Raw genomic sequence first — 15,554 nt, forward strand, 5'->3', positions numbered from 1 at the left:
GACACACCTTTCAAATAGCCTTTGCCGAAGCAAAGTCAAAACATGCTGGGTTTAGAAAGTACAGCTCAGGGAAAGATTACCTGAAGCCAGAAAACGCTAAAGAGGTAAGACATTAAATAACATGAAAATGCCTAATGGATCCAGAAAAGATCCCTGTTCATGCTCGGTCATATTAACCGCAATACAAACCCCAGTAACTACTAGCTTCATTAAAAAACCAAGCCTGCGCTCAGACTATTTCCAGAGTCACTAAAGTTACTAGACAACATTCATCAGAAGTCTAGGACGCCTCCCATCTTAGCTCAGGCTTGCAGTTAACTAATGGTTTACAGCAAACAACAGCTGATTAGATTCCAGCTAGGCAGGAAAAAAAATCCTTCTCATAGTATGAATAGTGAGACTTTAAATAGATTCCGTACGAAGGCTGTTGAGTCTCCATCGTTGAAAGCTTTAGGAACAGGTTAAGCAAATTTGTCAGTAAGGACACAAATATAATTGATTTTGCCATGGAACAAGGTGATGGATTAGACGACTTCTCAAGGTCCCTTCTGGTCCTAACTTTTCATAACATTACAATTACTTAGGGAGCTTGAAAGTTATAAATATATTTAAGCTGTTAATAACTTTGTGTATTTAATTCTGACATTGGTGTACAATGAGGTTACATATGAACTTACACATTGGCTCAGACCACAGGTCCATCTAGCACAGAGCTCTATCTCCTGCAGTAACCGTGGGAGTGGACACTCAGGGTAAGCACATTCTGCCTCCCAGCCTTCAAACATTTTCAAGTTAGGTTATGTGATTTATCTAGTTAATAGACTCTACAGCAGCTCTTCCAAGTTTTTTTCCAGTCTCTCCTTCCACCTCTATAAACTCCTAGATCTAGAAAGTAATTGGAGGAGTACCACAAATCCACATAGGTTGTCTGAAGAACTGTTCCTCTGGCTTGTGCTGAACAAAGCTCTTCTTCCAATATTCCTCATGCTTGCATTAGAAGAGACAGTGAAAAGCCAATCCCACTCCACTTCTCTCCAGACCTCTCAGTTCTGCACACCTCTTCTTAAATTCCCCCTATGTCATGTTTTTATTCCAAATGAAGATTCTTGGCTATTCAATGGATGGAGTTCCTTGCATGTTGTAATGGAAGTCATAGTATACTTCTGTTCGTCCTTGTCATCTCTGAATACTTTTCAGTTCTAGCATGTCCTGTCAGGGATAAATGGGCCAGAACTGCATGCAGTATTCAGGTGTGTAAACCTTGGATTTTTAGAGCAGCATATGCACTTGAACAGTAAGCATAACAATCCTTTCTGGTTTGTTTTCCATTTGCTTCTTAATCATTCCTAATCTACTCTATCATTTTTTTTCTTCAGCTAATACTAAGTGATACTGTCATGGAAATGTCTACCATAACCCAAAGGTCTTGTTCCTGAAGACCTTTGGGTCAGCTTACAAATGATCCAAGATGTGAAGACAGGACTATCCTCCCCAAATGTATCACTTCATAATCACCTACACTGAATTACACCTGTTGTTTTGTTGCACAGTCTTTCTGCAAGCTATGTAGCCTCCCTTGTCGTTACTACCTTGCATAACCTGTCATCAGCAAAGCTTTGTCACCTCACTGATGGCTTCTCTTCTCCAGGTCCTTTAAGAATATATTGAATGGCACAGATCCCAAGATAGACCCCATATGGAATTTCAGTAGTCACCTCCCTCTCATGCAAGAACTGACCATTTACTTCCATACGATGACGGTCTACCCTCTGCTGACATCTTTTAAACCATGTTCTCATCTATTCCAGCACCTTCCTTCTTACGCCAGCGACATTCTCGTGTTGCTTGGTTTTCCTAAAACACTTTGATAAAAAGTTCTGTCTTTCAGAAATCCAGGTTGACTGTATCAGCCAGATGATCCTCAGCTACATATCACCGACCCTTTCAAAGAATTATGAGAGCTTTGTTAACTCTCACTGATTAGGTAATATTTATTCAGGTAGATACTAATTCTCTCTCTTATTACAGTATCTACTCATTCACTTGTAACAGATGTGGAATTTTAGTTTGCTGGATACTCTTGGAACCTTTCTAAATGACATCACATTTGATACCTTCTGATTTTCATGTACTGAAGAATATTGAAGAGACAGGTTACATGCTGCTATTAGTAGATATTTCATCCCTGAGTTCTCTTAGCATTTTTGGGTGAATCCTTCAGATCCTGGAGATGCATCTGTATTCATCTGCCTTTTGTACCATTACCTCTTCAGATTACTTCAATTTCAGAGGCATTCTCTGCTGTGTTCCCTGAATGCCCCAGAAAGGGTCTGAAAGGACAATTTCCCTGATTCCTTCTGTACTGGATTTGAGTAGCAAGGTTTCAGTAGCAGAGGGGGCTACAGGGAAGCTTCTGTGAGAAGCTGCTGGAAGCTTCCCCCATGTCTGATGGAGCCGATGCCAGGCAGCTCCAAGATGGAGCCACCACTGGCCAAGGCTGAGCCCGTCAGTGATAGTGGCAGCACCTCTGGGATAATGTATTTAAGAACAGAAAAAAGTTATTGTGCAGCCAGAGAGAGGAGTGAGAGCATGTGAGAGCAGCAACTCTGCAGCCCCCCAGGCAGGTGCAGGAGGTGCTTCAGATGCCAGAGCAGAGATTCCCCAGCACCTCTGGTGAGGCAGATCCCCCCCGCATCCCCGGGACCCCAGCCTGGGGCAAGGGGTGCTCGAGGGGGCCGTGACCCGTGGGCAGCCTGCACTACCACAGTAGAAGAACTGCAGCCTGTGGGAAGGATTGGCATTGGACAGGTTCATGGAGAACTGTCTCCCGTGGGAGGGACCCCAGGCTGGAGCAGGGGCAGAGTATGAGAAGCCCTCCCCCTGTGGAGGAAGGAGTGGCAGAGACAGCTTGGGATGACTATGGACTGACCTTAACCCCCATTCCCCATCCCCCTGTGCTGCTGCAGGGGAGGATGTAGAGAAAATCTGGAGTAAAATTGAGCCTGGGAAGAAGACAGGGGAGGGGGGGAAGGTGTTTTAAGATTTAGGTTTTATTTCTCATTAACCCACTCTGATATGACTGGCAGTAAATTAAACATATTTCCCCAAGTCGAGTCTGTTTTGCCCGTGATGGTAATTGGTGAGTGCTCTGCCCATCCTTACCTTGACCCATGAGCCTTTTGTTATTTTTGTTATTTCTTCTCCCCCCTGCCCGGCTGAGAAGGGCAGCGACAGGGCAGCTCTGGTGGGCACCTGGTGTCCGGCCAGGGTCAGCCCACCGCATCTTCCACAGTGAACAAGGATGCAAATGGTTCAGCTTCTCTCCAGAGACTTTGTTCTCCCTGGGAGTTCATTGTATATCCTTGTCATATTCAGACTCAGTGACAATGTTTTCTTCCTCTTGATGTGCTGGAAGAAGGATATTGAACTATTTTTTATTCTCTTAGCTAGTTAGATCTCAGACTCATCTTTGGTCTGCCTAATAATAATTTCAATAGTATATCTGTCAGTCTTTATGATACTTCAGGTTTTTTTCATTTGGACATGTTTTTAGCTTTTGGAAGGACACCTTATTCTAATAGCCTCTCTTTGCTGTTTGGAAATGACTGCTTCTTTTTACTTTCTCAGGCATGTCCAGTAAATCCTGTGCATTGGCATCATGCTTCCTCTTTGGTGTCCTTCTGTAGCCTTCATGCCCCCTTTACATATTTAATTGTCTTAGGTGCCACTCTGTTCATTCTTGGTAAACTTTCTCATTTTTACATAGTTCCACGTGTTGAAATGAACACAGCAGTGGTGAGCATTTTGGGCCCTAGTGCTCCCCAAAGATACTGAATCCATGACTGTTATGTCATTCTTAAAGAGCAGTCTTAATGTTCAGCAAGATATATATGCATCTATGTATATATATACACACATGTATGTGTGTGTATATATGTATTTATTATATATAATTGTGCACATTGAAATATAGGGCAGATGTGGCCAGTAAACTGAAAAGAAAGTGCAAAAGAATTTCTGGTTCTTCCCAGATATAACCAGCCATAAGCGAGGGTTTGTTTGGATCTAATCTTGTTTCTGAGTTTGCCTGAAATATACGCTGATAATAATTAGCATTTACTGCATGTAGCTCTCAAACCCTTCTAAGCATCATTATTCTTCTTTGCAGAGCAATTATGAGCCACAGAACAGTGAAGTGACAAAAGACAGTACCTATGATTCTTCATTTCACTCTGCTACATATATTGGCATCTCCTCTATTTACCAGGAACCACTAACTCTGCAAACTACTGGGGGCATTGCTTTCCAGTCATGCTGTTATAATTATAGTTGATTTTATGTGGTGAACATGCCCAGATGAGGTGTTCACAACCTTATTTTCAGTCTCTTTTCTCTGCATATAACAAATACTTGTGTTGTAACAATATAACATAGCATGATTTTCAGGCAATAGATACCTTAAGGTAACTTACTAGTTTCTTCAGCTTGTTTTGCGTTTCATAGCTCAACAGGGCATTCTGATTGAATAAGGCAATACAGCCACAAAGCCATTGTTGTTGGGGCTCTGAGCTCAAGGATATACCCATGATTCATGTGGTACATATTCTAGAAAAATCTGGCCCTACAGACCAAGTAGATGTGGTGCTTACAGACATGGTTTGGTGGTGAACTTGGCAGTCCTGGGTTAATAGTTGGACCTGATGATCTTAAAGGTCTTTTCCAACCTAAATGATTCTATGACTCTATGATAAGAATAGTAGAGCACTATCTTTCCAAAAGTACACAGTCTATAAACAATACCCCATAAAATAGGAAATAACTAATAGCATCAAACCTAAGTGTATAGATTTTCTTTGCCCAGTTCTTGTCCTATGAGATGTACAGTTATTCCTTTTCCACTTCACCTTTCTGACTCCAGTTTCTTCTAGTCTATGTTACTCATCCAGAACTCAGTAAAAAATAGCCTCAGCTTTGCATGTCTCACTCCCAGGGAGACAACCTGTCAGCACAATAATTTTGCATATTAGTCTGTACCGCTCTAGAGCCTACACCATTTTTTCCACAGTAACTTGCATATTGGTATTTTAAGTTCTAGGTCAGTTCACTGACCACAGTTTAATTTTGGGGGTAGAGTTACTTGCTTCACTAGCCAACCAATTTGTTTTGTTGAGACCTGCAAATGATAGAATATAGGAAGGGAGTACCTTTTCATTACAGGTTTGGTGGGGTTTTTTGAATCTACATTTCCTTTCTGCAAAAGGGAAACACGTGCTGCCTCAGCTAGTATGGCACCAGAAGCTTGATGGTTTTTTCTCTGAATTGACCACTATCAGCCATTAATTATCAGTTAAAGCAGGGTCACAGGATTTACTTCCTGTAAGAACTATAGAGAAGAAAAAGCTGAACTGCATACTACCCAGTGGGTAATATTTATCAGCCCTTCCAGTACTCTCACACACTAGATGTAGTAATGCTTTGACGGTAAGTCAAGCTCTGTGTTGCATATCATCTTAAGCTGGAATACCCAGAAACTACTCCCTTTAACCCCATCTTACCAGTTTTGTCCCAAGTATAGCTATGCACATTGCCAGCTGGGGGAAGAAAAAAAAAAAGGCTTTCTTTGGTGGGCTTTCTTTAGTGTTTAATAGCATGCTGCTTCTACAATTTCTATGTCACTGTCACACCATTCAGTTGCTGTATGGATCAGGTACCTTTATGTACATAAGCGCATCTTGTGATCCATGAAAATTAATCAATTTGAATATTGTATTTATGAAAGCATCTAACTTTGTGCAGACAGGAAAAAACTGAGAGCTGAAGAGTATACAGTATCATTCCATAAACAGCAAAGATATTGTATTGACAGAGTTACTTATTCTTCAGCTGTCCACATCATTTTGTTACTAAATGAATATTTCATAAGAATGTATACTAGTTCGATAGACTTATTTATTTGTGGATGGTTCTTTGATGTGATTTTATAGTGGTGACACTAAGAGGCCAAATGCTGGATAAAGAGTTTCCCCATTTTTCTGTCTTGTGACTCAGAAAGAGGACTGTCAGCTCTCCCACATTGCCTGGTACAGTACCTTGATTGGAATTTCACCTCCAAGACACAGTAACAATAGAAGTTTGGTACTCTACCAATATTTAAAATTCCCTTACAGTCATTGCTAATTTACTGATTCTTAGCTCTGCTGAATCAGCATCATGGAAAGCAATGTCTTCCCTTAATCACTGACAGAAAGCAGTGCCTCTGCAAGGGCAGAGTCAACTAAGAACAGGATTAGGGTAGACTGACAGTAGCTGTATCAACTCCTATACAATCGTTTTAAAATTATCTAAAATCACTAACCTTTCACTTTTGGAGCATGGGGTTCAATTCTGTGTTTAGCCATGCATGAAAATGAGTCCAGCAATCTTGGTTTAGCCTCCACAGAATCATTCATGTAATTTGCCATGACTGGCAGATTTTGCTGTGGAGAAAGAGTGAATACAAATTAGAAAATAAAAGTGAGGTTTTGTCAGCTTGAAAAATCAAACATCAATAAATCTGAATGTCAGAATCACAGACAGCAAATCCAGATCTGAAAGCTTGGACCTTTGTGCAACCCCCACACGGACAGAATAAAAAATGGAATAGAAGGCAGGATCTACTGTAAGCACAACGTAGCAGTCATCATAGCATCAGTGGAGCAGTCACTGAAACCAATACTGTGAGTAGGATGGTTGCACACCAATGGACTACTCCTGAACTCCACTCCTCGACACCCATGGTGTCTCCTCATCCACAGGAGGGGCTCTCAGAACTGCCCACCCGAGTATAGCAGGCAGCTTTGTGTCTCAGACATGCCCAACATCGTGCGAAGGCCAGTAGCCCTGCTTCACCTGTTGCCAGCAATTCTGGGGTGCCGCTCAGAATAGAAGTTAACAGTCTATTTCTGGACAGCGAGGAAGACTGCAAGTGCCTCTTCTCCATAAAGGAGCACTTTCTGAACAATAAAAAAAAAACAAATTAAAACCTATAAATACACATGAAAGAGAAAAAAAATAGGAAAAGATAAAAATAAGAGTGAGAGAGAAGTAAAGAATGGCAACCCCTCATCTGCCATAATCCTCTTCTCACTTGCTCTGGGTGACTAACTCAGATCTAAACCCGAGCCTCCCATACGAAATTAACCCAGGTGACAATCACTGAACTGCCTCAGTAAGGGCAGTGGACAGTCTTTTGACTCAGGCTGTACATAAAACTGCTCTGCAGTTAACTTTTTCTCTTTATGTACAATTTCTTTTCCTTCGACAAATACTAAACTTTGCATAATCAGAATTCTTTGAAAGTAACCACACTTTAATGATGCGCCGTCATTTCAAAGTTTAAACGGAACTGAAAAAATACGGTATCTTATCTCTTGTGACCCAAATCAAGACACGTGCCTGATGCAGATGGCTCATACACACTTTCAAGAAGGAAGGATGTCCTTATAATTGTTTACAGAACATCTGCCTCAAAAGGATACGGATTCTGACTGGAGCCCTGTGCATTACTGCAGTATAAATACTGTAAAACCCACCTACACCTTTCACTTATTGCTCTGTCTAAAAAATGAAAAAAAAAAAAAAAAAAAGCCAAGGTGAAAAAAAGATAGAGAAGCACAAGAGGTTGGTTGGTTCAACATAAATATTAGCTGCAACTCTTCCTGTAAGATTTAACTGGTTTACTTTAATAAAAGCAGTAGCAGCATGTGTACAGCAGACACTAACAAAGGGGATGCCCAAAGCACCCACCACCTCTGCAGCTCTCCAGATTATAGTCAGCACTCCAGTCATCGTGTTACGTGGGGAACCCTGCAAATGCAACTCCAGCAAATCTAACCATCTTTGTTACTTAGCGAGGAAACTGCTTGTTTCCAACCAAAACCTTGCCCTTGCATGAATTCCTGTCTGATACACAGCGTAATTCAACCTGTTGTATACTAACTTTAATGTACAACAGCTGTCTAGCACAATGGTAGTCTATATTTGAATATCTAATAAAGATGTTCTGAGCTGTGATTTGTTGTAGAAAACTTTTCAGTTGTAGAATTTTTTTTAGATATTCCTTTCCCTTCTCTTAGATGTGTCTTCTGCATCAAAGACTATACAGTTAGGCTGGCGTTAGTGCTTTTTCCTCTCTGGATCTTTTGACAATGTGGTTTGCTTTTGGGAAGAGACAGTGCCACTAGCAGCAGGAATTAAATGCCCTGTCATACTCCTGTGTTGTAACATCAAGACAGTCTTTTAGCCCACATCTCATTTCCTCAATACTACTTCAAGAACTGTCATTTAACAACAAAAAACCAAGCAAAGCAAAAGAATGACAGCAAAATCTAATTTAACCATCCTTTGGCTAAATCCACCAGGCACATTAGAACCTAATCCACCATAGTCTTATTTAAAAATGGGTGGCTGAAAGGTGCCGTAGGATTTATAAAAAGAAAACAGATTGTCTCAGAGGCTGATGCCAAATAACTCATTGCCTGAGTTATCACTCTTCAATCAAAAAGTATATGAAGAAACTACATAAGTCATTTAGACAGCAATCACCATGGAGTTATGCTGGCCTCTCATGTCAGTGATGAAACAGCCAAATTCCCTGACAGTGGTGAGTTATTCCTTTTATCACTGGCAGAGCTGCCAAAAGAATCATCAAGGCTACAGGCATGGAAAACATGAGGCCTCTCCAAATTACAGTGATAAAAATACAAAGTGTTTTATTACTATACTTTCATCTTCATAATTTAAGTTTTGAAAAAAATTACAACAACATCAGCCACAGTTAGGCAACAATGTGATTACTTTAAACTCAGCATTTAATTCCTGTAAGGAAGCTTTCTTCCAGACCATGATCTTTGGGATTCTGTTCCCACCTCCCTCTGCCCCCAATCTCTCTCATAACTAAACACCTATCTTTCAGCCCTGACAAAGCTAGTATAAAATACTGGGTGTTTTATTACAAACTGTAATTCAGTCACTTTGGAGGTGGATTTTCTTTCTGTAGTTATAGCAATGACTTAGTATAGGAAGTTGGTAATTTTTTATTACACTTTAACATTGCTAGAGAGGTCACATGCTGTAAGTGAGAGCATAGGTGTTTAGAAGTATTTTTCTGCCTGGCCTGATTGCCTTTAAAAATCCTAAAAAAGGGTAAAAATACATTCATTCTCTTGTATATTTTTAAATACTTGTTTTAAAAACCTAGCACGTACTGAAGAAATGCTAGTTTTGTGGGCCTGATTTCAATTTGAGCAGAATTTCAGTTAATAATGTTGCACACATAAACCCTCTTTTAACAGCCCATAATATTAAACTGAAGACAGGATTGCTAAAGAACTTTGTTATTTTTTCTCCCTATTAAATCAGCGTTACAGACTTTCAGCAGATGTCTTTAATAGACATGGTTATTAAAAAAGTATTACATAAAATAAATTCAGACCATTTCTTCTGTATTACTTACTCCCACCATTAAGAGCAGAATTTCTCCTGTATCTTCAAGTTATTACATTTATGCCTAATGCAAATAAACAAAACCTCATCTCCAGACACTATAAACCTCTGTCAGCATCCATACAATACCTATATTTCGAAAACTGTCACTGCTTTGCATTTACAGTAACTCCCTATTTTTACAGGTCTAAAAGCTAGCCTTAAGAATGTGTTCTAGTAGATAAGTTTCAGACCATAAGCACTTTCATTTTTTTCAAGCTGGGAAAAATCTACCATCTTTTTTTCAAGCTCTTGGGTGACAAAGAGGTTTTGTTGTGTCAGGTATTTTTCTGAGCTTTTATAACTCAAAAAAGAATTTCAGTTTGGGGTTAATTTCTTGCAATGTATCAGCTAATAGATATGTACCTTTGCAATTTTACTGTTTGGGAAATGTTATTAAATATAGTCATTTTATTCATGGAAAATCTCACCACAGGTGATGTCTCTGGGTCAAACTACCCATAATACTACATGCCTGAGATAAGCATATGAAGTCACATGTATGCTCCTGCCATGAAATAAGCCTTGTGATGTGAACATAACAGTTCTTTATCTCCAACAATTAGGCTGTTTATTCACCTAAGTAAATACAAATTTATGAGCTACAGATCTCCTCCATTTCCCTCCCATCTGCACAGGCATATAAACTGGGAGATGTCTGAGTACTCCTGAGTTCCTAGGCCTTGACCAGTCTTGTCTTCCTATTGGAATCAGCTTTCTCCCTCTACAGCCAGATTTCCACAGAAACCTAATGCACGATCAGATGGGAACAGTGGCAAGTTCTTGGTCTGAATAAGTAGGATACAGGAGCTAGGACAACCTTCAGAGAAACATCTGGAGACTCTGGAGTAACTGTACTGAAAGCAGTGAAGTTATTCTTACATATTTATATATCTATATAAATAAATATGTATTTTTAAACCAAGCAGATTATTTGGTCCATTGACAGTACATAATACTCTTTCTTAACACATTTATTGTGAGAGAAAGACAGAAACAATGGCATCATAGTTAGGTGGTACTATAGTTAAATGCACCTCCCCATCAGACCGCTAAATGTTCAACTTGTAACTCTACAATCGTCTCAACAAGAGACCTGTCAGGGTAAATGCATTAAACACCAATGCATGCAACAACTTTGAACTAGAAATACCATTGATGCATAGTTTTGTGTATTTCCTTGATGTTGGAATACAAAAAGATGCCTGAAAGCGCATCCAGAAATTCTTAGTATGTTGCCTTAAAGGTCCAAAGACACTTTGATTAGCTTTGAAGAGCATCACAGCTCTACGAATCCGATCTCAAGTGCTACGTGAATTGCTCATGTAATACTGGTGCTTTATTGTCACTGTTTGCTGTGCAAATCTTTACAGAGATATTCACAAAACCTTTAGGGTCATACTTTTTTCCAGCAGCAGGCTCTTTTATAGCCATTGAAAAGAACAGTTTAAGGCAATCATTAAGGGTTGTGGGATGAAACTGGAGCAATTTATTTCATAGAATAGAATATTTCAGTTGGAAGGGACCTATGACAATCAAGTAGTCCAACTGCCCGATCACTTCATGGCTGACCAAAAGTTAAAGCATGTTATTAAGGGCATTGTCCAAATGTTTCTTAAACACTGACAGGCACAGGGCATTGACCACCTCTCTAGGAAGCCTGTATAGACAGACAGAGGTACTTCCACACAAGCAGCACCCTAGCTTTGTGACTGAAGGGTCACCAGCTCAGGGTCATAAATTTAGTCAACTCACTAGATTTTCAGGCTTCAGGAAAAGAGTCTTCATTCAACAGTAATCATTATTTATGTTAAAATTTCAAGCTCTTTAAAAACTGGCAAGGAATTTTAAAGAAAATGAAAGCTATTTTCATTGTCCTCCTAATTCTGATGGAGGAAAATCACAGTGAGAATTTTTAAGTAAATTAGGAAATAAAAAACCAAAAGCTACCCCAAAGCTCTGATTGCCACTGAGGCATATTCCAATTCACACTATGAATTCTGATACTCCTTCATGGTGTTGAATGAAGAAACCTCATCTTTTAAACAGGAAAGCGCATCTGAGAAGCTTGTCCAAAGCATCCTAGTTTTAATATCCTCTGGTAGTAAAGCAGCCGTAACAACCTTGAGTTGCCCCCCAGACTCAAGACAGCTGTAGCTGCCTAGCTATATGTAGTATCCACATACAGCCCTGAAGTATGAGACATGAAGCACAGAAATTGTTTGAAAGAACTGCTGATGTGATTAGGCAACACCTGAATTGATCAGACACTTCATGGCATAAGTCATCTGGATGGCCCCAAGAAGTGTCTACGTCTGAGAAAGGGAGTAAAAGAAGAAAAAAAACAAACCCAAGTCACAGTTCTGCTGTATCCCCAGATACAACGCAGCACAGCAGGTAGTCTTGCCCACCTTTACATCTTTTCTCTACTATGCACCTTGGCTGCTTCATCTGCTACAGACATAAATCACTGTTGCCTAGAGGGGCCAAAATTTATAAGGATGCAACCACAGACCAGGGAGTTGACGACTGTCTCTGACATCTGAGAACAGCTCTGAGTAAGCTGCTGCTTTTCTGTCAAGAGCAGGATCATTTTTTTCCCCTCTAGGTACACACATTTCATAGCAACACATTCTGTTGCTATTTAGGATTCACTGGCCACTTCCATTACAAACGTTCTTTTCCTGAGATTTACAACCAGAGCTTTTGTTACAATGTCCAGTGCCAGACAAAACTTGCCTCATTTTGGGTTTCACTGCAAAACCAGGACTATAGCCACCTTCACAGAAATTTTTGCAATTTTTTTTGGCGAGCTCGAGACAATTACTAGGTGATGTTAGAACAATACATGGCTTAAGGTCAAGAGTCCGCAAAACCTCTTCGACGGCAAAGTGATGTGGCTGTTTAAAAACCAAAAATAAGGAAACCTCTGCATTCAAAGCAGAATCAGCATTGAGTGGAGGGCTGAGTCCAATGACTGAAACCAAAGAAAATGTTTGTGTGAACCCCAGTGAGAATCAAAATAGCTGCATTTTGCACTGCTCTATTTATAACTCTATAATTTTAAATGGTAAGGCCAAAAATAGTCATTGCAATATGTCAGCTCAATGTAATTTTTCTTTCCAAGAGACATAAATCAGTCTAAATTTATTTTTTTTTAGAGAGTAGTGAAATAAATAATAAATAATTTTCCAGATAATTTTAGAGGGTTTTTTTGTACTGAAGTTTTAGTCCTTTGTGGCAGGAGTTCCTGGCATCTGAATACGGCCTTTCCCTCATCTGCCTTCATTTAGGCTATATGCCTATCAAGGGACTTCCAGAAATATGTAACGATTTAACAAGGCAGCTAGTTCAAGTGGGGGATAATTAGGCTTTCACCCTCCCCTTCCCTCTGTGCCACTGTTTTTACTCTCTCCGTCTCCATTGTACCCTTAAAAGCAGCGGATCTGCAGCCAAGCATTGCACACTCCCCACAGCCAGCAACTTCCTCTGAAGCTGCAGCGTGTAATTACAACCAGCTGCGAAGGGCTGCCGAGAGCAGGACAAGCAGCACCATCCTGCCCAGACAGTAACCCCCAGGCTTCGCTCTGCAGACACCCCAAGGAGGCTCCCATGCTCCTGCATTAAAAGTTAAGAGTGAGCAACAATCTGCCCCCACTTCCCTGTACCAACCGAGATACTAAAAGGACGGGGTACTTCGGGCTCCATCCTGCTTCTCTCCTACCCCTAAATCCATTTCTTTGAAGGGAAGAAGAAGTTCTTCCATGGCCCCTGCTGCTCTGAAAGACCCACGCCGGGGCTACCGGGCAGGCACACCGCTCTTTCCCCCCGACTGACAGCAGGCACTGCACACAGCACAGCGAGCTGTGCCATGAGGCTGTGGAACTGACAGTGACAGCAAATGGAGATTAAGACTCTTTTTAATTGTACTTGCTAGCTCCTGTGAGCTTCACCTGCAGTGCGGGATTTTAGCCTTTAAAACACAGAACCCTTGCTGCCAGTCGCCAAAGTTCAGGGTAAACCCAAACAGTATCACCTGAGGCGTTTGGGACTCAGGGATATCAGGTATATACAGACGGTGCAAATTGCCAAATGTTTTGCAGTCATTTAGCACCAAGACCACAGAACACATGCACTGATGAACTCTTATCTCTTAAAATTTATAGCTAAAGAAAGCAATACCAGCTGCATTGAACATTTTGCTCAAAACAACACAGAAATCTGTGATGGAGTTGGGAACTACAAAACTTGCATTCTTACCCTAACATCACGTTAGAATTTCAGAATAATAGCATTCAGACAGTGAAACTGTATTATATACAGAACTGCAGACTCAAACTGTATAGATAGGTAGATACAGCTCAAGTGAAAGAATCCTACACCAAATCACCCTGGGTTTTCTCTTACAGGATGCTGACCTTCACACAGGTATGGTAGGAAGCTCTCACGAGGCTGCACAAACAGGAATTTCTGCAAAAGGAGGAGAATACAAAGTGCCCCATAAACCCATGGCATATACAATTAGGGCATCAGTATCGGCTGCATCCACGTGCAATGACTAATAACAGTAAATGAAAGTATCAGAAGGGCCGAAGTGATTTAGGAGCACAGCACGTATTGTCAGAATATATTTTACACTCTGGGAATTTAAAAATTCAATAAAAAATTCAATAATGGGGTTTGGTGTTTATAAGCCTTTTTTTTTTTTTTTTTTCCTTCCTTCCTTCCTGGGTGGAGGAGCACAGTCAGAACAGTAAATGAAACCATCATTCCAAAGTCGCAATGTTTTTTTGTGCCATAATACATAGCTGTGTGGGAATCCTGCCAGGTTCACCATTTGCACTTTCCTCATGGGTGTAATGCCTTAAACACTCCAGCTTTCACGCCATACTTTTCTTTTGCATTAGCGTTGCCTGTACAGCACACGCATCTACCTTTCTTTGCCTCTCATTGCAACACCGGGGGGCATTGCACCCTCCTCACTTCTCAGGCTATAGTTTTGCATTACATTGGCTTTGGCACTAAAACAGGCTTAAGAAATTGCCCTCTGCTCTTTGCCTTGCCCACTCTGTTTATCCCGATTCATTTCACTGACCCCTTTCCAGCTGATCTCATTAACACTAGCAAAAGAGGGAAGCAAAGGGTGGTAAACTCTGGTAAAAAGAGGGATAAATGAGCAATGAGCAGACAGACGAAAGCATGTCCTGGTTTTTGCTGGGATAGATAATTTTCTTCCTGGTAGCTGGTACGGTGCTGTGGTTTTAAATTTAGTATGAGAACAATGTTGATAACACACCGATGTTTTAGTTGTTGCTAAGTAGTGCTTACTTTAAGTCAAGGACTTTTCATCTTCCTATGCTCTGACAACGAGGAGGGGCACAAGAAGCTGGGAGGGAGCAGAGCCAGGACAGCTGACCCGAATTAGCCAGAGGGATGTTCCATAGCACAGAACATCACGCTCAGTATATAAACTCGGGGGAGTTGGCTGAGAGGCATTGATCGCTGCTGGGGGACTGGCTGGGCATCACTCAGCAGGCAGTGAGCAGGTATATTGTGCATCACTTGTCTGTCTTGGGTTTTATTCCTCTCTTTTTGTTGTCTCCCTTTTCATCATCATCATTATTATTATTAATCTCAATTATTAAACTGTTCTTATCTCAGCCCATGGGGTTTACCTTTTTTCCAGTTTTCCTCCCCATCCCACTGGGGGGTGAGCAAGTGGCTGTGTGGTACTTACATGCCAGCTCAGGTTAAGCCACAATGAAGTGGTAAACATTAAACCATCTTTGATGTGGGAGAACATACAAGGAAAAAGTGTTCTCAAAGAGCTTGGTTATTGGTAAATCAACTTTATTCCTTTGAATGCTTCTCTCTGTTACACATACTCCACTTTGCATGATTCAAAGTGGCAACCAGAACACTTGGAGTGGGACCTCAGAGCCTTCACAGACTGCCTAAGTTTCACTTTAAGCTAAGGCAACTGGGAAAGGAAAGCAGAATGGGGGCATAAGAAATGCACAGGGCAGCAGAGC

The 15,554-nt window shown here is 40.8% G+C and overlaps 1 long non-coding RNA gene across 1 annotated transcript in view; it reads right to left on the reverse strand.

The window, feature by feature from the left end:
• Positions 1-3,074: 3,074 nt before the first annotated feature.
• LOC114011628 (uncharacterized) overlaps positions 3,075-15,554 on the reverse strand; it is a 62,557-nt gene continuing 50,077 nt past the window's right edge. Inside the window, exons 2-3 of the long non-coding RNA XR_003553613.2 lie at positions 6,356-6,476; positions 3,075-3,408 (exon numbers count right to left, since the gene is read on the reverse strand). This is a non-coding gene — a long non-coding RNA (uncharacterized LOC114011628). The remainder of the gene's footprint in view (positions 3,409-6,355; positions 6,477-15,554) is intronic.

This window comes from Falco peregrinus, chromosome 2 (assembly GCF_023634155.1).
Source record: "Falco peregrinus isolate bFalPer1 chromosome 2, bFalPer1.pri, whole genome shotgun sequence".
Taxonomy (NCBI): Eukaryota; Metazoa; Chordata; class Aves; order Falconiformes; family Falconidae; genus Falco; species Falco peregrinus.